The following is a 25,770-nucleotide window of genomic DNA, read 5'->3' as shown; positions in this document are numbered from 1 at the left end:
TAAGAAATGATGATATAGTAAAGTTTGAGTATGCTTATAAATTCTAGATAATTATTTTTTAAAGAAGCCATTTCATTTACCTATTTTTATCGAACTTTTTATTTTGAAAGGCAGTGTTACAGAATTTGAGGGACAGAGGCAGCAATATAAAGATTTTCCATCCTGTGGTTTACTCCTCTCCTGGCTGTATGTTAGGTAAACTGAAGCCAAGAGTCAAGAGCTTCATCCACAGCTTCCACATGCATACAGGGGCCCAACTACTTGGGCTGTGCTCCACCACTTTCCCAGGTGCAGTAACAGGGAGTCGGATTGGAAGAAAACCAGCAAGGACTCAAATTGGCTTTAATATTGGATGCAGGTACCAGGCAGTGCTTTATGTCCTACCCCACAGTGCTTGCCTCAAATTCTAAATATTAACAGATTGAAGAGAAACAGCTCTAAAATTAGTTTTTCTATACCACATTGTGCTTTTTATTGAACAATTGTTCAGCTTTTAAATTTTATTTAATTTATTTGATGGGCAGACGACATGCTATGAGAGCTCTCCCATCCGCTAATATACTTCCCAAATGCTTTCATCAGACTGACTGGTCCAAGCTGAAGTTTGAATCCAAGAAATTGAACCAGGTCATCCATATAGGTGGCAGGCACCAATTATTCGAACCCATCCCATTGCCACCACAAGGTGTGTGGTTCCAGGGAGAAAAGCTGGGATTTGAATTCAGGCACTCTGTTATAGAATGCGAGCATCCCAAGCAATGTCTTAAACGTTAGGCCGAGAGCTGATCGCTTTTAAAGATTTTTTGATAGCTACACTTTCTTTTTCAAACATGCATGGCACATACTATAAAAACATAGTAATAGCATAGCACATTGCTTTGGTATACTGGGAGTTTAAATATTTAGTATTCATAGATACTCTTCCACTGCTTCTGAAACCATGAGTCAATTATTTCAAAATCCCGATGATTCTTAGGGACACAATTTAGAAAATGTATCCATTAGTGGTTTTGACATCAAGTAACAGGAAAATCCACTCTCATAGTCTCAAATGTATTTTTGTTAATAAATTCAGGAGTTAAATGGGCCAATAAGATTAAACTGATACCCCTGAATTATTCTGCCTTTTTCTTAATGCTGCCTGTCCGTAAGTCACAAAATGAATATTGCAGGCACAGAAGTATCGTCACATTCTTCACATGAATATGTAAAGAAAGCAGCAGGGCTTGCCATTTTAGATCCTTTAGAGCAAGGAAATATTTTTCAGAGGTTCCTCTATCTTCAGCCTCAGAAACTTCCATTTAGTTTTCATTAGCCAAAACTGAGTCCTAGAAATACTGATGGTTGAGGCAGGCTGGCAAGGCAAACAGGGAAACTTGGATTGACTTCAAAAGAGTTCACCACCTCACACTGAGTTTGTGCAACACCAAATAAAAGTATATTTCTGTTGTTCTCTTTAAAGAAAAGGAAAAAGAAATGATACTGTACAGGCAACTATTTCCATAAGTAGATACTCTATAACATGTATTGTTATACTGTTAGTTACAACATCTTGTTCTTGAAATTGCATTTATTTACACTCTGTCAAATAATATTATATATTATACCCCTGAAGGGAATTCTAACATAAAAGTTGGGTATGGGAATGTGTCATACTTAAAAGTAATTGTTCATAAGCATATGCTATGAAAATAAATATTTCCTTGTAGGTTTTCCAAACAAATGAGAAAAGATACAGATGGATATATTTCACAGTTAACTGTATTTCCACATGGCAACAGAAATTGAGACCGGGGATAGAAATTAGAGCCTTTATGTTCACCATAAATATACACTTTAGAAACTGTTTGACATTAAACCTTATAATTTGTCTTTGTATTGCTTTTCTTGCTATCTGGTAAACATGAATAACATCTCCGACTTTTTCAAAATTACATTGATTACCCAAAAAGGAAACACATTTTGTATTTCCAAAGTACTCCATAGCTTGCATGCATTAAATTTCTATCAGTTTGCTTGATACATCTGAAAAACTTCACATATATTTTTGAGATCTGTTTACCATTGCTTCCTGATACTTTCCTGAAGATTTAGCAGTATTAAAATTAAGACATGAGTTTTAATGCTCTACATAAAAGGTAGTATTTATCTGAGTTATTTACTTGGATATTAAATAGCAAGAAAGTTGTTTATCTTCCAGATGAATTGATATATGATATTTTAAATATTTATTACTTTATTCCAAAGTTTTTCTAAATATTTATCAAAATTTATCCACTTATACTCACCCCCAATTTTTTTCATATATTAATATAATGGGAGTATTCAAACTACTAACATTGTTCATTAGCTCTATTGCTCTGAGTAATCTTGGACAAAAAATTTCTCATATGTGTAAATAAGGTGATATTATCTTCCTTATTTTCATTTACAGTGCATTGTCTAAAATTTGTAATTATATTTTCTAAATTATATCTATTTCCAATTTATGTCTATATGTATACATACATACATATATTCTCATACATGTTTAATATAATTATGAAATTGTTTTTAGTTCCAAGTATGGTCAGTAAAATAAAATAACTTATGTCAAATGTTCACTATAGGCTTTCTTACACACAATAAAAAGCATTATGCTTTGAATGTTCTATTGTGTTTCATAAGCAGGATGCATTTAACAGAGGTAGTACACAGTTTTATATTTAAAATAGTTGATACTCAGAAATATGTGGAAAATGTGATAGCTTTGCAAAATCTAGGAAATTTTAAAAAATTGAATCTCATAACTAAGAATAAAAAAAATACTGTTCAACTTGAACAAATCACATAGAATTAATAAAGATGCAAGATTCCAACATAATTTAGGTATACTTACCATAAGATTTATCTTCTTTGCCCAGTAAAAGAGATCCCCTTAATCGTGGAAAAGGAGCATGGAGTAGAATCAATCTCTTTGCAATGAATTCACATTCTAAGATCCTGCAGTCTTTGAACAATGAAGCATGCATTTAGGATAGTCAAGTAGAGAAATGTATTCATTAATGGCATTTGCTTTTTCATGTCATAACCTGGAAAATAAAACTTTGCATTTGTAGTCCATAGGTCCATTAGCTCCCGTGTTTAAACACGAACTGCTGGAAAATACAAAGAGTATGTAGTGATTATTTCTATTTCTGTTATGACAATGAGTTATCTAAGCATATTACAACAAAACAACAACAAAAAACAATGAACAATTTCATATCATATAAATGAGTATCTAAGTAATGTGGACCCTGATTTGAACAGTTACAAGTTTTGTGTATTAGAGCATCATATGCTACACTATGAATGTATACAACTTTATGAATGCATTTAAAGTAAAGAAATTTGGAGTAGGCGTGGGATCATAGTGGATTATGCTGCTGCTTTCCTCACTGGTATCCCATTTAGAAATGCCTGGATAAAATTCAGCTACTCTGTACATCTGATACATTTTCTTGCCTTTGGATCTGGGAGGCATATCAGTTAAGTACTTTAGTTCCTGAAACACATGTACAGGCGAACCAGATGAAGTTCCTGACTCCTCAAATTGGCCCTGTCCCAAACTGGTTGTTGCTTATGTCACAATAGATTCTAAATAAATAAATAAATAAATAAGTAATACTTAAGGTAGATAATACACTTTATAAAAAATATTGAAGGCATTTCTTATTATATTTTGTCAGCACTTCACTTTTGGCTTTGTCCAGTTTGTACAAGCAATTACCTAAAGATTTTTAAAAATGTTTATTTATTTATGCAAATTACAGAGAGAGAGAGAGAGAGAGAGAGAGAGAGAAAGAGAGCCAAATCTTACCCCCACTGGCTCACTCCTGTGTGCCCAAGAACTCAGGCTGTCGGAGGTTGAAGCCAGGAGCCCCAAACCACATTCTTCTCTGGTGTTTCAGGTACCTTAGTAAGTAAATAAATGGGAAATGGACCAAGTAAGGCTCAAATTCCTAATCTGTTCATAGGATTCTGGAGTTGTAAGTAGCAGCATTTTTCTTAAAATACATTAGAAAAGCAAAACATTCGTCTTAGATAATGATATTAGGGATAAGAAAGGAGATAATTTATTAGGTTAGATTTCCCAACACCTTTATCTTCCATAGATTTAAAACCAACCAACCAAAAAAAAAAGTATGTTTCCAAACTGTCAATGAGTAACAATTTTAAAAACTGATTCAAATATAGTCTAGTTTTTCAAGAAATATTACTTTACATCTATATCTAAACATCTGTGTGTCTCTGTCACATGAAATACTATTCATAAATAGTATAGTAAGCAATTCTTTTCATTGTTGCTCTTTGTTATTGTGTATATATATATATATATACATTTATATGTATGTCTGTATTTCTTGTATTTGAGAGGTAGAGGATAAAAAAGAAAGAGAGAGACACAGAAAAAAGAACTCTATCCTCTGGTTCACTGTACAAATGGTGCAAACGCTGTAAATGCTTGAAACTGCGGGACTGAGATAGCACACAGATAAATGTGTGGAATTCAGTTCATGTCTTTGATATGATTGGGTGACAGGGACCCAAGTACTTGAGGCCTCACCGTCTGAGTGATACACTTCTTAGGTCATGAATTCACAGGCAACTAGAAAAGTGGGGCAAGAACATAAACCCAGGCGCTCTGATATGGGATGCCAATGTCTCATGTGTAGTCTTTTTTTTGATTTTTTTTATTCATTGATTACATTGTATTATGTGATACAGTTTCGTTGGAACTGGGAATCACCCCACCCCTCCCCCCGCCCTCCCCTCATGTGGAATATTCCACCTTGTTGCATATCCACTGATCAAGTACAGTTGAGATTCCCCCATTGGAAGCATAAACTATAGAGTCCAACATCTTATAGTCCAATCTAGTTCCTCAGCTTCCTGGGGAGACCCTGTCCGGTCCGAGGGCAGAACCATCAGATTATCAACCCGATCAATTAAAGGCTCCAACATACCCTCAGCAACAATTAACTTCGTTGTGTAACTAATAGTTATAGTATTGAGTAACCAGTATGTTAAAAACAATTGCAATTTCTTAACCATCTTCTGTGATCACCTCATTGTCAATTCAGTTTTAGTTTATACACAACATATAACATAATATACATAAAATAACATGTTTTACATAACATCATATCCTCTTAAATTAACGCAAACATGTGGTATCTAACCTTTTGGGATTGGCTCATTTCCCTTAACATTATGGTTTCCAGTTTGGCCCATTTGGCCACAAAGAACTGCATTTTGTTTTTTTTAATAGCTGAGTAGTATTCCATGGAGTAGATGAACCATAGCTTTCTTATCCAGTCTTCTGCTGATGGGCTTTTCGGTTGCTTCCATGTTTTTGCAATTACTGGTTGTGCTGCTATGAGCATAGGGGTGCATATTGGCTTCTCATAAAACAGGTGTTTTGGGTATATTCCTAGGAGTGCTATTGCTGGATCATACGATATGTCGATTTTGAGTTGTTTGAATGTTCTCCATACTGATTTCCATAGAGGCTGTACCAACCTGCAGCCCCACCAGCAGTGGAGTAGGGTTCCCTTTTCCCCACAACCTCGCCAACAAGTGTTGTTGGTGCTTTTATTTATGTGGGCCAGTCTTACTGGCGTTAGGTGGTACCTCATTGATGTTTTAATTTGGATTTCCCTTATTGCCAGGGAAATTTCCCGTGCCCATTTCCCGTGCCCATTTCTTGAGTGGCTTGTTTGTTTTGACATTTTGGTTGTTTTGTAGTTCTTTGTATATTCTGGAAATTAGCCCTCTGTCACCTATGTCGTGCGCAAAGATCTTCTCCCATTCTGTGGGTTGCTTTTTTACTTTGTTGATTGTTTCCTTCGCTGTACAGAAGCTTCTTAGTTTGATGAGGTCCCATTTGTTTATTCTGGTTTAGATTGCTAATGCTTTTGGTGTCCTTTTTAGGAAGTCAGGACCTACCCCTAGATCTTGTAGAGTATTTCCGACATTTTCTTCCAAAAGTTTGAAGGTCATGTGTAGTCTTAACAAAGGAATCGAATCCTAATCTCCAGAGTATGTGTTCCATGAGATCTAAATAAGATTTCCTTTGTACTTGAAAATGAAATAAAGGATTTTCATATCAAACAAAAACTGAAAGAATTCATCTTTACCAGACCTGCCCTACAAATATTGCTCAAAGATGTGCTACAGACAGGAAAAGAATAGCACCTACCAAATCTAGAGGTAAACATGGAGGACATCTCAATACAGTGACAGAAGAAATCTAAATCAAACAATGAGAAACCCATTACTAAAACACAGGACCTAATCAACACCTGTCTGTATTAACCCTGAATGTAAATAAATGGATTAAACTCATCAGTCAAACAAGATAGAGTAACAAACCAAACTGAAAAATAGGAACCATCTCTCTTGTCTGTAGGAGACACATGTTACCAACAAAGATATATAGAAATTGAAAGCAGGAGAATGGGAAAATGATCTTCTAGGCTAATGGAAAGTAAAAATGAGCTGGTGTAGCCATTCTAATATCAGGTAATATAGACTGTGACATTAAAAGCATTAAAAGAAATGACGAACAACACCTATAGTGATCAAGGGATCCATTCAGCAAAAAGGAATTGTGAAAATAAAAGTATGTACATCAAATGCCCGGGCATCTAACTATATGAAACAAACATTGGTAGGTTTAAAGGGATAAATAGACTCTAATATAGTAATAGTGAGTGTCTTTAACACCCCACTAACCTCAATGGGCAGATCAATGAGGCAAAAACTCAGCAAGGGAAAAACAGAGCTTACTCAAAGAACAAATGGACTTAATTCATGACTTACAAAACCTTTCATGCTACAAACAGAATAAACTTTTTCATTGGTTTGTGCAAAATTCTCCAGGATTGATCATATTATAGGCCACAAAAAAAGTCAAAGCTTTGAAAAATCAAAATAATATCAGGGGAGAACCGAGCGGTAGCGAGTATGGCGTGTTTTTCTACACCTGAAAGAAGAGAATGTCAAGATGCAGTAGCTGTTTACAAGCTAAGCAGCAGCTCCAGCCCAGTCAGATGGATTCTCCACCAGAAGCAAGATAATCCAAGCCAAGAGGAGAAAAACAGCCCATGATATCAGAAAAAGAAAAAAGCAAAAGGTCACCAAGAAGCATCAGTATGAGATTAGGAACTGCTGGCCACCTGTATTGTCTGGGGGAGTCAGTCCTTGCATTATTATTGAGAACCTAAAAAAAAAAAAAAAAAAAAAAAAAACAGGAACTAGTGATTGCTCCAGATTTACACATTACAGATTCACAAACCTTTTTATTAATCCCTCACTTTTGCCTGACTTAAGCTGGAGATGTTCAAAAGAGGTTTAGTTAAACATGTTAAAAAAAGGAAAGCAGATATGTTCATGACAAGCATTTTAAAGTTCTGCATTATGACTTAGAATCATAAATGAGATCAATACTTCTGGACTGGCTTTTAGAGGTATGCGAAGTACATGCACTTCACAGAGACTTTTTGATATAAACAAAAATATGCTTCAGCTCATTGAAATTACCTCATTATTCATTGCTTCCAAACCTGAGGAAATCTATTCTCCTAAACTCCAGAAGTTTGCTTATGTCACTGATGGTTCTTGCAGTGAATAATATAGCTTAAGGATGGAACTCATTATACTAAAGGCTTTAAACTGGGAACTATGTCCTGTAACGATCATCTCATGGCTGAACCTCTTTCTTCAAGTTGATGCTCTTAAAGATGCTCCTATGGTACCCTATAGCCATTTTAAGGTATATAGCAGCTGGTCCGGTCCTGTATATAAACTAAAATTGAGATGTCAATGAGCTAATCATAGGTTGTGGTTAGGACTTGCTTTTTTTTTTTTTAACATACTGGTTACTCAAAACCATGTCAATTCCATAATATTGCAAATTGCTGTTGATGTTATATTGGGACTCTTAATTGACTGTGATGATATTATACCAGCTCTAACTTCAGACCAGAAATGGTCTCCCCAAGAAACTGTTCAACCCATCTGGACAATAAGTAGCTGGACTCTATGCTTGGTATATGTCTGCAAGGAAAGAATCTTGATTGAATTTGAACTGTAATACTGCATCAAGGTGGAGGAATCCACCAGGGGGGAGGGGAGAGGTGGGGGAGGGGGGATTCCCAGAGCCTATGAAACTGTCACATAATGCAAAATAATTAAGAAAAATATAAAAAAAAGATGCTCCTAAAGTTCTTCTACCTCAATATTCTCAGGAAACGTTCATTCAAATAGCTCAGCTTTTAGATTTGTGTGTTTTGGCCATGGATTCCTCAGATTCCAGTCCAGAATCCTGGCTGCTGCTGTGCTGTGCCATTTTGCCTCCACCCAGGTGGTTAAGAAAGCTTCAGGTTTGGAATGAGACATTTCAGCATGCGTAGACTGGATGGTGCCGTTGGTCAGTGTAGTGAAAAGTACTCAATCATTGCTGCTTCAGTTTTTCACTCTTCATGCATTTATAATGCATAGTTGCTAATTAAGTAAAATCCATCAATTTTTTCAGATTAGTGATTTAATCAAGGACATTTGCATGTCCCAAAATAATGTTGAATTTTCTTGTATTGATATTTTCTATTGGTTTAAATGAAAAGTTATTTTCACATTGAGTTAATACATAATGTAAAAACAGTCTAATTTTGAATGAACATTTGTACTCTTAGCAAATATTTTGATTAAGTTAATAAACCTTTCAAAGAGTATTACATAATATGAATGTGTTACAAAGAGAAACTGATAGCACTGGAGACAAGAAAAAATTATTAAGAAATTAGTCTCCTTTCATGCATAATTTCTTTTCTCATCTTTCTGTTATACTGAAATTTAAAAACTTCTATGAAAGTGGTATAGTTGTTTCCTGAAAATTCACATGCTTTTGTTTTATATTCCTCTGTAAAGATCTAAGCTATAGTTTATAAGCTTATAATTGCTTTTAGACACTAATTATAATTTCATGAATAAAAATAGCTCCAGGTAATCAGTCAGTAAGAAGACATTGTATAAATCTGACTTTCATCATAACTGCATTCATATGTGAAATATACAATGAAATGAAAAACCTAAAAAAATGTTGCCAAGAGGCATGATGATTTTTGACTATCTGATTGCCCTTCTGTTCCTTTGCTTTTATAAATAGATCTCCTTTCATAATTGAGAAATTTCATTTTACTTTTCTAATATAGTAATTCTTTTGGTTGATTTCAAAGATCCACCTATCCAATGAAAGACATCCCCAATCAAACCCATGAGGAACAAAGATGCATGAAAATAAGGCAAAAGATTTTATCTTGCTAACACCCTGGTTAAGAATACCTTTCCCATATAAACAAAAATGTTTTTGACATAGTCTATCCGTTGTACCTGGACAAATACTGTTCATACACTTCCTGTAGTTATGCTCAGTCAAAATGGCATCATTAATGAATGATCCAGTACTGATGAGATGTCATAAAAAGGTTGCATATATAGGAGACAGTAAGCAAAATACACATTGTTGGAAATAAGTGCTCTATGTACTAGATTTTGCATACTGAGTTCAATTGACGAGTTTTTTGGATGTTCATATGATGAGCTATTGGGATCATCTGCTAGCCCTGGACCATTGTCCCTGTCTTTCTTTCTAGAAAACATTAAATGGAAACTATTTAATTTTTGGAGGCATCTTTCTTTTTCCTTGAATTTCAGTAATAAATAATTAAAACCATATCCCTATATTTGATCCATCAAGAGACAGCTTATTGTCCCTACTTCAGTGACATATGAGGTTTGGGGGAAGAAAATATTGAAGCCACTTTTGTAATGTCTTTGGTTGCACTCTGTTAGCTCTAACATTTACAGGCACTCAGCAGTTCAACTGGCTGAGAGTCATTAGCCCATCCTTTCCAATCATATTGCATAGTGCATAATCATTTTAAAACTTTTTTCGGCAAGAGGCAACCAGAACGGCAAAGTTTTCCTCATAGAGTGGCCATTATGGAATAACTGTTAAGCCATTATGTGGACTACTTCATCCCATGCCGGGGTAACAGAGTCCCCGATATCCTGCCAATATCCTGCCTTTAATTCAGCTTCCTGATAATGGGCCTGACAAGAAACAAATCATGACATGAGTTCTTCGATGCTACCATTCTCATGGGAGACCCAAATGGAGTTCTGGGTTCCTGAGTTCAGCTTGACCTGGCTCTAGCTATTGTAGTCATTCTTTTTTTTTAATCTTTTTTTTAAAGATTTATTTATTTTTTATTACAAAGTCAGATATACAAAGAGGAGGAGAGACAGAGACGAAGATCTTCGATCCAATGATTCACTCCCCAAGTGGCTGCAACAGCCAGTGTTATGCCGATCCGAAGCCAGGATCCAGGAACTTCTTCCAGGTCTCCCACGTGGGTGCAGAGTCCCAAGGCTTTGTGCCATCCTCGACTGCTTTCCCAGGCCACAAGCAGGGAGCTGGATGGGAAGTGGAGCTGCCGGGATTAGAATCGGCGCCCATATGGGATCCCAGGGCGTTCAAGGTGAGAACTTTAGCTGCTAGGCCACACCGCTGGGCCCTGTAGTCATTCTTTCAGCTAGCAGACAAAAGAGTTCTCTCTCTCTCTCTCTCCCCCTCTTAGTCAATAAATAAATAAATCTTTAGTACAAAATATCACCAAGGTTATCCCCGTGGTTAATAAGGGCAGATAATTGACATTTATTCATCAGTTACTTTATTAATATTAAAATATGAAAAACAGTCAAACTTTGTATTTTTTATTTAAGGGTTATTTTTCAATGATGTCTGCATTATTTTGTATTAAAGGTCAGAAATAATCACTCATTTACAAAATACATTGGCAGAAAAACATTTTTATAAGTATGGGGATTCCTCCTTTTCTCTTCCCATTCTCCCTCTCAATTTTCTCCCATATTATTACAGTAGTATAGTCCTTTAATAAAAGTTACAAGTTTAACATTGTGCTATTTACATGTACATTGTGCTATTTACATTGTAGGTATTGGCAAGAGTAAAAGTTTATTACCATATTATCAAGGTACATTTAACAGTTCATTGGGAATCCTCCTTTTATCTTGGAGTGGAGATATGTCCTGCAATGTATTTTCACTTTTCAGTATGCTGACTTCCATTAAACAATGCATCTATTGTAAATATACGTGTGTGTGTGTGTATGTTCATCTATATACCTACACTGTTGCACATAGTGGTATTGAAATCAGCCATGGGATTTTCTTCGCTGGAAAGCTGTTAGTAGCCATGGCACAACAGAAATTCTTTTTAATCAATTCATTTTTATCTGGCAGGCATAGGAACAGAAAGAGGAGGAAAGACTGAAAGAGATCTACCCTTTTGCAGATTCATTCTGCAAATATCCAGAATGACTGAATGTTCCAAAGCCAGGAGACTGGGAGCTTTGTCCAGGTTTCCCACATGGGTGTGGGGGCCCAAGGACTTGGGTCTTTGTCGACTCCCTTCCCAAGCTATAATCAGGGAGCTGGATCTGAAGTGGAGCAGCCATGACTTGAACCGGATATAGGATGCCAGCACTGCTAGGAGAGGCTTAATTACTGTGCTGCTATGTCAGCCCTAAAAGCAGAGATCTAGTATGTACTAACATCATTTATACCTCGGTTATAGGCAGTGAGAGCTATTTGAACACAGGTAAGTCCTGTCCCTTGGGTCTGAGCTCCCAAAACTTAAACATGTAGCATATCTGAGCTCTCCTTACCACTAAGAAACAAGCTCAGCCAACCTACAGCATGAGACTCAAGTATGCAGCATATCAGAGTTCTGTTTGCCATTGAAAACTAACCTCAGTCAACCTACAAACTGAGACAACGTGAATGGTCAGACTCTCATTAGTATATTCAAACTTCCTCGACTGCTTTTCCAGGCCACAAGCAGGGAGCTCGATGGGAGACCCGGAAGAGGTCTGGATCCCGGCTTCGGATCTGTGCAGCACCGGCCGTTGCGGCTCACTTGGGAACTGCATCATTGGACGGAAGATCTTCCTCTCTGTCTCTCCTCTTCTCTGTATACCTGACTTTTAATAAAAATAGATAAATCTTAAAAAAGAAAAAGACAGTTTCAAAAAATTAAAAAAAAACAATATTCAAACTTCAGTCAATCTGTAGACCATAATCATAAAATAAATGGTTATTGTTATAAGTAAATGCAATTTAGACTGGTTTGTTATGTGATATTTAATATTACAATTCTTGAAATATTTTCCTGATGCTGTGAGACCTGCATTGAAGAAATAAATCTATGTGACAAATTAGGCAGGTTAGAATGTGAATTAGAAATAGTTTGCAATTCCCCACAGAATTATCAAGAATCATCATTGCAAATTCAAATGATTTTTTCCAAGTAGCAAGAAAAATAATCTGAAAGCTTATTAAAATATACAGTATATTAATTCACATATGTATGCATATTTATGAATTATAATGTGCTACTTTGATACATATATACCTTATGCAATCATCAAATCAGAGTTAGGAGTAAAGTATACCCATCACCCCAAACATTCATCATTTCCTTATGGTGAGGAAATTTCCTCTTCTATCTCTTTGATATATACATTAAATTGTTGCTAACTATGGGCACCATATTGTGAAAAATAGGAACAAACTTACTCTTCTTATCTAACTCTAACTTAGAATCCACAGATCTTCTCCTTTGCTCCTTATTTTCCTCAGTCTCAATCCAATTTTCTCCATGTATGAAAACATATCTTTAATGATTCCATGTGATAGTGAAATCATTCTCTAATTATTTGGCCATTCATTTCTTGATATTTCATCAACATGTTGTTTTCCAGGTCCTTCCATGTCGTCACATATGAATAGGATCATAGCCTTTTTGAGGTCTGAATAATTGTATAGATTTATTCTGTTTCATTCGTTCATTCATCCATCAGTGATCACATTGCTCCCGTTCCTCAGATATGGTAAATAACATTACAATAAACCTCGGAGTACAGGTGTTTCTTTAACATACTGATTTTACTTCCTTTGGATATAGAGGCAGTAGTAATCATATGACTCAAAATGCACAAACAATAATATCAAAAATTAAAATGAAGGCTCCCAATAAAACCAGTAATTATACCTTGCCATTAGGATACTAGGCTTTCTACCATTGCCTGTGCCTACGATGCCACAGTACACTTAGACTGCAGCATTTAGGACTTATGACTAGTTCTGATGGTCCTTACTATTGTAATAATATTGGGAGAAAACAGTGTTGGAAAAATGAGGTGAAGAAGGGGAATCCCTATGCCTACGGATCTATTATGAAAAATAACAAATATATATAATAAAATGTCTGAGACATGCATAAAGGGAGGGGTGAGAAACTTCCTCTTGCTGATAACAACTCAAATGTCTACAACAGCTGCAGTTGGGATAGGCTGCAGCCAGGAGCCTAGAGCTCACTCCAGGTCTCCCAAGTGGATAAAAAGGATCTATGTACTTGAGTGTTCACCTGTTTCTTTTTAGTGTTTATTGGCTGGAAGCAAAGTGAGATTTCAACCCAGAAATTCCAATAGATGTGGGCATCCCAAGCAGTATCTTCTTTTTTTTTTTAAGATTTCTTTAATTTTACTTGAAAGGGCAGAATTAGAAAGAGAAGAGAGAGATTCTACATACTGGTTCATTCTCCAAAAGGCCGTTAGGGCCAGAACTGAGCTGATCTGAAGCCAGGAGCTTCTTCTAAAGTTTTCTATGTAGTGAAAACACCTGTTTGGATGCTAGCGCTGAAGGTGCGGGATTAGCCTGTGAGCTAATGCACAGGCCCCCCTTAGCAGCATCTTAAACACTGAGCTAAATGAGCACTCCTAATGTGAGTTCTAAAAACGGGAAAGTCTATCCACATTATCATTCCTGCTGAGTCAGCTGTTTTATTATTACCAGTACTTTTCATTTTGAAATTCATAAATTTTAGCTTAAATTACTCACAAAATTGTATAAATTGTGAAAATATATTATAATTTATTCATGTAAATAGAGCATTGTTGACACTATTGACATAATAATCATTAGTTAGAATATGACCCAATAACCTACATGTCACTTAAGAGCTAAGAAGCTATAAAATGTTGAGATGCTGAGAATTTTATTGTAATTCAGAGGACCTTGATTATTCATGGAGACAATAAGCTAATTAAGGATTTATTTATGGTGCCTAAAGGCTCTATAAAGGTTATACTCAAAATAGATACCCTTCATTTGTAGATTTATAAACTATTTTTTTTTAATTTTGACAAAATAAGTTGATGATAATGACCCTAAAATTATTTTTAGAAAACTATCATTTGGCTTAGAGGTCACAATGTCCACCTCTGATACTATGTTTGAATTTGATACATGGCTTCTTATCTCAACTTCCTGTCAATGGAGATCCTGGGAGGTGACAGTGACAGTTCAAGTATTGGGGTTCCTGTCCCCTGCCATCCACGTGGGACACCTGGATTGAGTTTCTACCCACCTGGCACCCATTGTAGCATTTGGAGAATGTCTTTGCACCTTTCTGTATAGTTTAAAATATCGTAAATAAAAAGACAACAAAAAAGAAATGTTTTTGTAAACAGTATTGATTTCTAACATGTTTGTTGAATAAATTAGTTATTCAAAGAAATATATATATATAATTTGTAAACCCATTATGTCTTGCAGATGTTGTTAAGGGACATTTTAAAGAGAGACACATTACCTTTGTGGGTGAATATTGTTCAAAACCAAGTGCAGGTGTAGCCAAAGCAGGGAAAGAGTATGCACACTTAAACGTCATAAGTATTTTAGAAGTAACTAAACACATGAAGAGTGTTTGAAAAGTGGAGTGTTAGTGAGTGCCTTAAACTGGCTCATAAACCAGTTTTTGTCATTGTTATCAACATAAAAGTAATAAATATCTCATTAATGCTAGAATAAAAATAGATAAATGCAATTATATTAAACTATTTCTATAAAGTAAGCATTCAAGAGAGTAAATGGATATTTTATCAAATAGAAGAAAATATTTGCAAACTCTCTATATATACAGAAATTAATATGCAGGAAATATAAAGAACTCAAGTGATTTAATAGGAAGAAAAAAATCCAGAAAATGCAATTTAGACCTGGTCAAAAAAATATAATGAACATTTTTCAAAAGAAAAACTATAGTTAACAATGTATGAAAAAGCATTAAACATCACTAATCAGAGAAATTTACATCAAAATACAATGAAACATAACCTACACAACTATGGATGTTTGTTATCAAAAAGAAAAAATGTTGATGAAAATATGGAGTAAATAGAACTCATCACTATTGTTCAGAATATAAATTAGTGCAGCCAATATAGGAAATACAGAGTTCCTCAAAAATCTAAAATAAAACTATCCTATGATCAAGTAGTTTTCTTCAATCTTTCACATTAAGCAATAGAATGTTTTAAAAATTAGTTATCAGCAGAGAGATAGAGTGTAGAAGGAGAGACAGAGGTCTTCTAGTTGATGATTGACATTCCATATGGCAACTGACCAAACCAGAAGTGTGGACTTCTAACAAGTATCGCACTTGAGCATCAAGCCTTTGAACCATCATCTACCACTTTCCCAGGTGCATTAGCAGGGAGCTGGACAAGAAGTAAGCAGCTGTGATCTGCTTGCATACGTCCAAATTGGAAGCTTTCCACCAGCAGTAGATTTCCCCATTATGCCACAATGTCAGCCTCAAATTGCAATTTAATGTCCTTCAATATCACTTCTTATACAGAATGAATGAATAAACTATCCTGTCTTGTGAGTTGTGCTGCTGATATTGCATGGATAATGAAGTGGTAGAAGTATATCTGCATGTGTGTGGGGATGGGGTAAAAAACAACCTTTTGGTGGGGCATGCATTTGAAAAATATTAATTTCAAAAAGAGTATTTTTAAGAACCTAAATTGTTTTAAAAAAAAAACACTCCAGTATAAAATTTTGACATCATGAAGCACTGTATCTGAAAATCTAGTTTGCTGATAACAAAGGCTTAGCTCCTAGGGTATCTTAAGTTGAAATGTGATCACGTATGTGAGTCAGAGACTGACAAACATAAACTGCCCAATTAAATGTGATTAGTTAGGATTTATTGGGTCTTGGAGATTTTTTAAAACTCAGCTTGTAGTGTCTTTGCAGCATTTAACACTTGAGACACTTGGGATGCTAAATTTTGCAATAGTGCAAAGATTCTACTAATTTAGTCTGCTGTATATAAAATCTCCTGAAGTGATTTTTTTTAAGATTTTATGAAGTCAACACCAGAGTTTTCTAAAATAACTAAAATCACATTCAGATATGAGGACTGTGTACAGTTTAATCAACATCATTATGGCGAACACTAAAAAGGATATGGGATGGATTTTGTAACTCCCTAACCCCTTTTAATAAAGTCCTAGCAGTGTCCCTCAAGAGTCTGAAGGCGTAAATCTCAGCCCAGGTTAATGCAACTGTCAACCTCAAACTGAGACATCTGTTTTGTGGCTCACATCTCATTTACATAAGTTTTCATAACGTGCTTTATTGCCTCTGATTTCCATTTGCTTGTGTCATCTCCAGCTACAGAAAACTTCAAGAATCATTTTAATAAAATTTATGATGTAATTCTACCCGCTCCAGACATTTGTAAGACTGAAACATTGCCACTACTCCAGAGAAGTTTACCATTTTACATGAAAAGCAGACAGATGTGAATTTTAATAGGTCTTTGATTGAAGCATGCCATTACAATATAATACCATTCTATGTTTATTTATGAATGTCTCCATTAGTCTGTAGTCATCTGTTTAAAAGTGAGCTATTTTTCCCAGAGAGTACGACATAACTCATGTAATTTTCTCTGTATGTTGAGTTTTCCCTGTCTAGGATCATTGTTAGGAGGGAGAGACTTTTGTGGAAACTATAAATTGTGTGATAATGAGACCAATTTCAGCCTGTATTAACAAGAAGATTCACCTTCCACATAGCGTAAGAATTTATAAAGAAGGTCGTTGTGCAGTGCTACGGCTTGACCTGTGCAACTCCATAAAAATGAGTGGAAGCAATAACTCCTCGGCTTTATGTATAATTACTTCACAGCACAGTGCACTCCACACAAAGACTACATAGTGCCACCTGCAGCAGTAAGTTTAAAAGTAATGTGTCCAACTACATTAAGTGGTAATGTGTTGCACAACAAACCTGGAAGATTGAACCAGCTGTACACCCTTCCTGGTGGCATTCTCAGTATGACATTGACCCTAGATGTCTCATCTCAACAGATGCAATACAGTTTAGATTAGATGAGGAACATGGTAAACTTTATAGCCTGAAGTTATGGATTTTTTTTAAATGGGAGAAACAATTTGTGTCAATATGTAGTATGGCCAATGCAAAGACAAATATTTTGTATGCAATTGGCAGGATTAAAACATAATTGTTTCTTAGGATATTTGTATTCAGGCATGTCATAATTTTATGTTTTGGCTTTTTTTTCGCTTTCAAAATGTCATGCTATCTCTAATACCTATTTGATCAGTGGTTTGGTCTTACGGTATAACAGTATTAGGGACTCATTTTAAATTTGTTCCTAGTGTTGTGGAATAACTAGTAAAGCCACCACTTGTAACTCCTGCATCCCATACGGGGACTGGCCCTTGTATCACTTCTCTCCACTTCTGGTCCGGCTCCCTAAAAATGGCCTGGGAACAAGCAACAGAAAATGGGCTAATTGTCTGGACTGTAGCACCCATACGAGATACCTGGAAGAAGCTCCCAGTTAGCTGCTTCATCCTGGCCAAGCCTTGGTGATGTGTATACTCAAACAGTGGATAAAAGATTAGAGGTTTCTTCCACTCTTTCTCTTTATCTGTATCTCTATCTGTAAACTCTAATATTCAAACAAAGAAGAAAATTTTTTTGTAAAGCCATTTCTTCTTTTGTGAAATAAAACTAAGCAGATTTCTTTCCACAGAAGTTTTGATCAAGATTAATTGAAAATAACTAGGTCTTTTTCTTTCTTTTTTTTTTTTTTGAAATTGCAGTATTTTGACAATCTTTACATAGTTGATTAGGGCACAAAGGGGCAAGTGCTACAGGAAAGTGGAAAAGACTATTTCCACATTATTGCTTTGTTTGTTTGTTTGTTTGTTTGTATCTGGGGTAAAGGGGAAGATAAATGGAGAAGCCCAACCCAACCTCCTACCCATCCAAGGTCCCCAATGTGGGGCATGCTCCAAGGGTCCTACTCATGCAGTTTTGATAGTTCAACAGTTCCAAATTGCTACCAATCTTGCCATTCCAAGCATGATGAAATCTCTGCAGAAGCCACTGGTTGACATTGTTCACCTTAGAGTCTCTGTTGGCTGGGGTAGTTGATCGATTTGTTCTATCCTCCATCCTCTGTTGTGTACCAGGTATCCTCTGCAGGGTCCAATGGACCGCCATATGCTCCATGTGCATCTGGGTATGCTGTCCACTGCTCCATCCCAGCCTCTGAGGAGGCTCAGCTTTGAAACTTGCACCCATGGTCAGAGTATGGAACCTGCACTCCTCTTCATGCTTGGTTTCTGAGTTCGGGTGTTGATTCTTGTGTGTGCTTGCCAGTACAGGGTCCACCAATCAACTGGTGGTTGCAATTGCTGGGTTATTCTGTTTCCAACCCTGTCTTCCACATGAACCAATGGATGTTGCAGTCCAGCCCAATCCTGCCCAACACACACTCGCCCTCACATAAACCAGTGGGATCTGCAGCCTAGTCATAGCGACCCACAATAACCCCCACCAGACCTGCCCCCTGCTCTGGTTCCTGTGCTTACCAGTATGTAGACAGCAGACAGGTCCAGTCTGTCCCACATCCCATTCAGCTCTCCTACATGTCAATGGGCACAGAAGTCTGGTTCAACCCAACCAGGCCCACTATCCAGCCAACGCACATGCTGGTGAGTGTCATTCTGTCCAGCCATATCTGCCCCAGTCTTGGTTTTCACGCTCTCCAGTGGGAGCGAAAAGCCAAGAGGTAAGTGCCCACTATTTCCTTACTGGGCTATTCCCACTCCAGGAACATGCACTCTCCAGGTGACTTTGCTGTTTAAGTTACATTAAATCATCATAGTTACCTTAGGAAATAAAGGGAAAGATGTTACTTTAATATATAAACTCCAATATGCTTGAAAAAAGGCAATATGGTCTATTGATTATGTTGTTTCTCCATGAATACAGTGTCTTGGAAAAGTGAACATCCTCATCAAACATATGGAGATCAGAACTCACATAATGTGATATTTATTCATTGTGGTCATGCTTTGGGAAAGCCTTACTAAGAAACTGAGAAAAAGGTCTTCAGATAAATGTTATTGGAAAGTTACATAAGTATAAATTATTTCATATTATGATTTCTTTTACCACAGGTTGTTGAAATAAAAATTATCAACGTAATTATTTGTGAAATACAAATATACAAAATTCATCTACAAACTACTAGCTTAAGAGGCGATTGAAAGATTTTAGCTCAAGCAGAGTTTTATTAGTCTGAGCTTTTATTAGCAAAGTTGATAGACTGATCTCTAGTGAGACCACTTGGCCAGAAACACGTTCACAAGGCAGGAGGGAAATGGTCACCCAGCATTACAGCACTGGACTTTCACACACCTTAGGCACGGGTCATGGAAGAATGCAACAGATCCTAGGTCATGAGTATGACCTGTAGCAAGTGATCTGTATATAGCTCAGGGTACTCATCATAGTGGACTGAGACAGGCCCTGAGGGTTCTTGTAGGGCATTCTAGACATTCCTGAACAGATAAAGCCATGTGACCCATCCTGGATTCACTCTCTCTGACCCAGGCCAGCATCCTGCTCTGCCCAAACCTAATACAAACCTCTTATATTTTGACAAATCACACTTTTCCCAAAGTGTTAATTAAGAAATAAGTGCATTAGATAGATCCTTTCATGAAAACCATAGGCAAAATGGTATAATTATTATTTATAAATATACATAAAAATGCAAAAAGTACAAAAGCATTGGGGCTGGTGAATATTCATGTGAGCTGTCTATAATTGTCTGCTGAGTTTTACAGGATTAAAATATAAACTAAAACATAATATGGCATGTGTTACTATTATCATAGACTCCCACAAAATACCATGTACAAATCTGCACTCCAATCAATCCAATAGTACGTCTCACAGATGGCAAGCAAATGCTGACAGCAACCAAACCTCTCAGAGATTATTTGTTTCATTGCTCCTGGTAAATATGCAAATGCTCTCAAACCCAGTCCCAGTTGAAATGATTGATTTTACTTATTTTATTTAACTTGCTAAGGTTGCAAAATTGATGTGCATTTAGAAGAATCTTCAAGTTTAAGTTTTGCACTTTTGCTGGGCCATTGATACACAACACAGCATTCTGTCATAGTGCCTGGCAGCACAGAAATATCAGGCAGACCCTCCTGAAGATAAAATAGTAGGTCATCTACAGGATTGCATAAAATGTGTGTGTATAAATATATATATGTATATATATATATAGATATATAGATATATTTTAACTTTTGAATACAGGTGTTAAATAGGGCAGATGTTCTGGTGCAGGGTGCTAAGTTGCTGCTTGGGACACCAGCATGCTGTTTCAGACTTTCAGTTCAGCCATGGCCACTCTGCTTCTGATCCATGGGAAGACAGTGGATAACAGCCTACATCTTGGGATCCTGCCACCCACGCTGTAGACCCAGATGGAGTTCTTGGCTTCAGTCTTCAGCCTTGACCAGCTCAGGCAGTTTCCGATGTCTTCCATTCATGAATGGAAAATAAAACTGTCTGCGTCTCAGTCTCTCTCTCTGTGCCATTCGGTCTTTCAAATAACAAATAAAAATTTGAGGATAAATAAATAAGGACTGCCATGGTGGCATGGGAGATTAATGCAATTTTTTTGTTCTCTAGAAACTTAGTGCAGGGCACAATGTGGAAGTTGAAAAGACTTAAAAGATCATTCCTTTTGATATCTTAAGTCTCCCAAGGACTTTCCAAGAGTGTAGCACTGCAATAGAAGGAGGACTAGCACGGAGAAGCTCCGGATTCAGGACTGGCTCTGCCAATCAAGTGTGAAATTAAGACTAATTCCTTCACTATTGTACTCAGTCTCTCTCTGCAAAAATGAGCAGGAAAACAATAACAACAAAAAAACCCACAATCAATAAAGATTTTAACTAGATCATGCTTGCCAGATTATGTTTAAAGTCATTAACTGCATAAATACTCTAAAATCGACCGAATTGACTGCTGAAATGAATGCATAAGTCAATTTACAGGTATAACAAATTGAAAGTATCTTTTTTTTTTAAAAAGATTTATTGGGCCTGGCGCAGTGGCCTAGCAGCTAAAGTCCTCACCTTGAACACCCCGGGATCCCATATGGGCGCCGGTTCTAATCCCGGCAGCTCCACTTCCCATCCAGCTCCCTGCTTGTGGCCTAGGAAAGCAGTTGAGGACAGCCCAAGGCCTTAGGACACTGCACCCGCGTGGGAGACTGGGAAGAGTCCCAGGCCCCTGGCTTCAGATCAGTGTAGCACTGGCCTTTGCAGTCACTTGGGGAGTGAATCATAGGATAGAAGATCTTCCTCTCTGTCTCTCCTCTTCTCTGTATATCCTTTCCAATAAAAATAAATAAATCTTTTTTAAAAAGTATTTTACAATCAAGTGTTGAATATCTCATGTTAATGCTTAAAAGAGTTCATTTTAGAGTGGAACACTTCCCACTGTTTATTCCTTTAATCATGTAAGTAATCTTGGAGCTGTGATTAAGGGTCACTGCTCAACAGTGAAACAGATTACTCTACTGCATATCAATAGCCAAGCAAAAGGTCAGAATTCAAATTCAATGTACCATTTCTTCTGAATGCATGTTACTTTCACACCATTGTAAAATCCAAAAAAAATTGCTAAAAGGAGAAAGCATAAACTGAGGAGTATATTTAATTGCCTTTTGGATGAGCAACCAAAAAACATGTGACAACAGAGTATGTGATTAATGTGTCAGTGCTGAAGAAGAAGCAATTACCAAGGAGTATTTACAAAGAGAATTGCATTGTAATGGGTAAATAGCAAGCCAGGATAATTTCTTTGGATGCTTAAGTTGTGATGTAAGAATCACAAATTATTTCATTCATACTCTCGTAGTGTAACTGTTGGATTTTCTTCAAAAGTGACTTATGATTGTTTTCAGTAGTTTTCTATCAAATATCTTTATTCCAATTTCACCATTCAGATTCATCAAGTTAAAGTGCTAGATTTTTTAAAAGGAATAAAAGCATATTAATTGTCTAAATTCCCAGAAGATTGAAATGATATCCACTATCCATTTTCTTTTTTTCTTAAAGGCTTATTTATTATTATTGGAAAGGCGGATATACAGGGAGGAGGAGAGACAGAGAGAAAGATCTTCCACCTGATGGGTCACTCTCCAAGCAGCCAGAATGGCTGGAGCTGAGTCAATCTGAAGCCAGGAGCCAAGAGCTTCTTCCTGGTTTCCCACCTGGGTGCAGGGTCCCAAGGCTGTCCTCGACTGCATCCCAGGCCACAAGCAGTGAGTTGGATGAGAAGTGGGGCGGCTGAGATTAGAACTGGCGCCCATATGGGATCCAGGTGTGTACAAGGTGAGGACTTCAGCCTCTAGGCTACTGTGCCGGGCCCCTGAATGGTCTTTCTGTTTAGGACCTCAGAATGTTCCTTCTAAATTGTTACGAAATCCACTCTACTTTTGACATTCATATATCCATACTCATAGTATAGGTTTTATACCTGCAAGGGCAAACTATATATAATGGCAAACCGCATTTAATGTCATTTTCAACCCAACCTCTACTGCTTACATTATATTTGTACTACAATGATCCCAATTATCTTTGGCCAACAAAAATTTAGAACTCATTGATCTTCACATTTTTTTTTATATTCCTGTATCTCTTATTATGTCTTCATTTCCATGTTTCCGTGTTAAAATCCTTCAACCTATCATTGCTGCTGTGTATTTGCTTTCATTCATCTTCAACCACTATGACCTTACCCCAGTTAATAATGCACTTGCTCGGCAAACTGTAACCCTGGTTCAATTTACATTTTTGTCTACTCTGCACCCCTGTCAGTGCAGGGCAGGTGGCTAACAAAAAGCTCAGAACCATGTTGACAGTTCCCATTTTAAATGCATGGTTGCCAACATCAATTGATATGTTACTATTGCCTAACGTGAGGTTCTAGCCCTTTCTTCCACTTTAGTGTTTTAAAACCTTCTCTTCTTTCCTCATATTTACATACTTTTCCTAAATGAAGGTTCATTTAAAAGCTTACAGGAAATACATGTTACTAAAAAAAACTATGCATGAATTTTAAAAATAGACTAAAGTAAACTCATCTTTCAGTTCCACCTCCCCTGAACTTTGTTGAAGCACCCTAATATTTTCTTTAGGATATAATCCTGCTTCTTGCAGTACTGAAGAAACAAAGGAAGTCAGAAAGAATTTCTTCATGCTCTCAGCATGCATCCATCTAGCTAATTCTGTATACTTCGGTGAATTTCGATGAACAGCATGCTCCTAATGCTGAATCCTTTTCTTTAACTTTTTAAGCACATTGCATCTCCAATTATTTCCTTTCTCTAATTATAGTTATTTCATTCTGGACTGATTTGTTTCTTTCATTCTATTAACATTCTGTTGTAATCTCTGATTTTTGAAAGCCTCTGTTGATAACACTGCTTCAGCTGTCAATTTTCTCTTCCCCTTGATTTCTGTCAATTCCACCTTCTGTCTCTCCGTTCTCAGACCCTCCCCCCCTTCATCACTCTCCTTCCCTTGTTTGTAATTGCTGAAATGTGAGAACATCTGAGATACCCTTCAGTAGCAGAACTGACAAATGAACTCAACTGCATCCAGAAATGGCATAGTAGTCATTACTAAAAAGACGTATTACTAAGGGAAAGAAGTATTTTAAAAGGCCACATAACTGAATTCCAGTGACAGGGCTCTAAAAATGGGGAGAGTATAGAGGTGAAAGACAGAGCAGTGTTTGCCAGGGGTTGGGAGGCTGGGACGGCTGAATTGGTAGGAAATAGGATTTTTATGAACAATAAAACTGATACTGTAATGACATTACACATTAATCCAAACACACAAGGTATACAATACCAAGAGTGTCCCGTAACATAAACAATGGAGGGACTATGTGAACTTAGGTTCACCAATTAAAACAAACACACCACACTGGCTGAAGATGCCAAACAATGGGGAACAATGCTTTATTGGAAATCTCTACTCTTATCAGAATTTTGCTGTGAAACTAAAATTGCTACAGTATAAGATCTTTACATAATATATTACTGATATATTTTATTGATTTAAAATATTAATTATTAATAATTAGTATTAATATGCAGAAAGAGATTTCATGTAGAAATACATTTCTAAGAGGGTAACCATATTTCGCTCACTTGCTCCATAACCAATCCCATCTGCATTACACTTTTGTTAGTTTTGAAATAACATGTTCTTAATTTAATCTGTAATCACAAACTTAGTGTAACATTCAGCAATTAAAAAGTAGAAAGACTACTTATTCAATAAGCATATAGATATATGCTTTTAGCAATAATAGAATCTCATGATATCAGTTTCATTCTTAATTTTTGCTGTTTTCCATTCTATATAAACTACCACATATCAGATAAAACAAACCTTATTTATTTTTTGTGGAACTGGCTTATTTCATTAAGCATAATAATCTCCAGTTTTCATTCATTTATGTGGACTTTTGCATTAAAATTTGGCCTTTGGGGGCTGGCACAGTGGCCTAGTGGTTAAAGTGCTCGCCTTGTATATGCTGGGATCCCATACGGGTGCCGGTTCTAATCCTGGCAGCCCCCCTTCCTTCCCATCCAACTCCCTGCTTTTGACCTGGGAAGGCAGTCGAGGACAGCCCAAAGCCTTGGGACCCTGCACCCGCGTGGAAAACCTGAAAGAGCTCCTGGCTGCTGGCTTCAGATTGGCTCAGCTCCAGCAGTTGTGGTCACTTGGGGAGTGAATCATCGGATGGAAGGTTTTCCTTTCTGTCTCTCCTCCTCTTTGTATATCCGACTTTGCAATACAAATAAATCTTTAAAAAATTTGGCCTTTGAATTTTTATATTTTGTCATTTAATTTTAGACTATTATATTGCAATAACATATACCTTCTTATTCCATATATATTTATATACAAACATTTAGTAATTTCAGGGTTTTGAAACATGTGTTTTAAAAATACATATATATATTAAATTTATTTTTTATTGGAAACTCAGATTTACAGCGTGAAGGATTGAGAGAGAGAGAGAGAGATTTTCCACTATTGGTTCACACCTTAAGTAGCCACCATGGCCAGAGCTAAGCTGATCTGAAGCCAGGAACCAGGAGCTTCTTCTGGGTCTCCCATGCAGGTGCAGGATCCCAAGGCTTTGGTGGGTATCCTCAACTGTTTTCCCAGGCCACAAGCAGGGAACTGAATAGGAAGCAGAACAACTGAGATATGAACCAGTGCACATATAGGATCCTGGGAATGCAAGGCAATGACTTTAAACCACTGGGCAACCATGCTGGGCCCCTTTTTCATATTTATAACTTATTTTTTTTTTGGTGGCTTCTCCCCTGGCATCCCATTTCCCCCCAATAAAGGGAAAAGAAATGGA

At 36.6% G+C, this 25,770-nt stretch overlaps 1 pseudogene; it reads left to right on the top strand.

The window, feature by feature from the left end:
• The first annotated feature begins 7,022 nt into the window (after positions 1-7,022).
• Positions 7,023-25,770, top strand: part of LOC105942594 (G1/S-specific cyclin-E2-like) — a 108,789-nt pseudogene continuing 90,041 nt past the window's right edge.

This window comes from Ochotona princeps, chromosome 11, assembly GCF_030435755.1.
Source record: "Ochotona princeps isolate mOchPri1 chromosome 11, mOchPri1.hap1, whole genome shotgun sequence".
Classification (NCBI taxonomy): Eukaryota; Metazoa; Chordata; class Mammalia; order Lagomorpha; family Ochotonidae; genus Ochotona; species Ochotona princeps.
The sequence above is the reverse complement of the archived record's forward strand: the minus strand, read 5'-3'. Positions and strand labels throughout refer to the sequence as shown.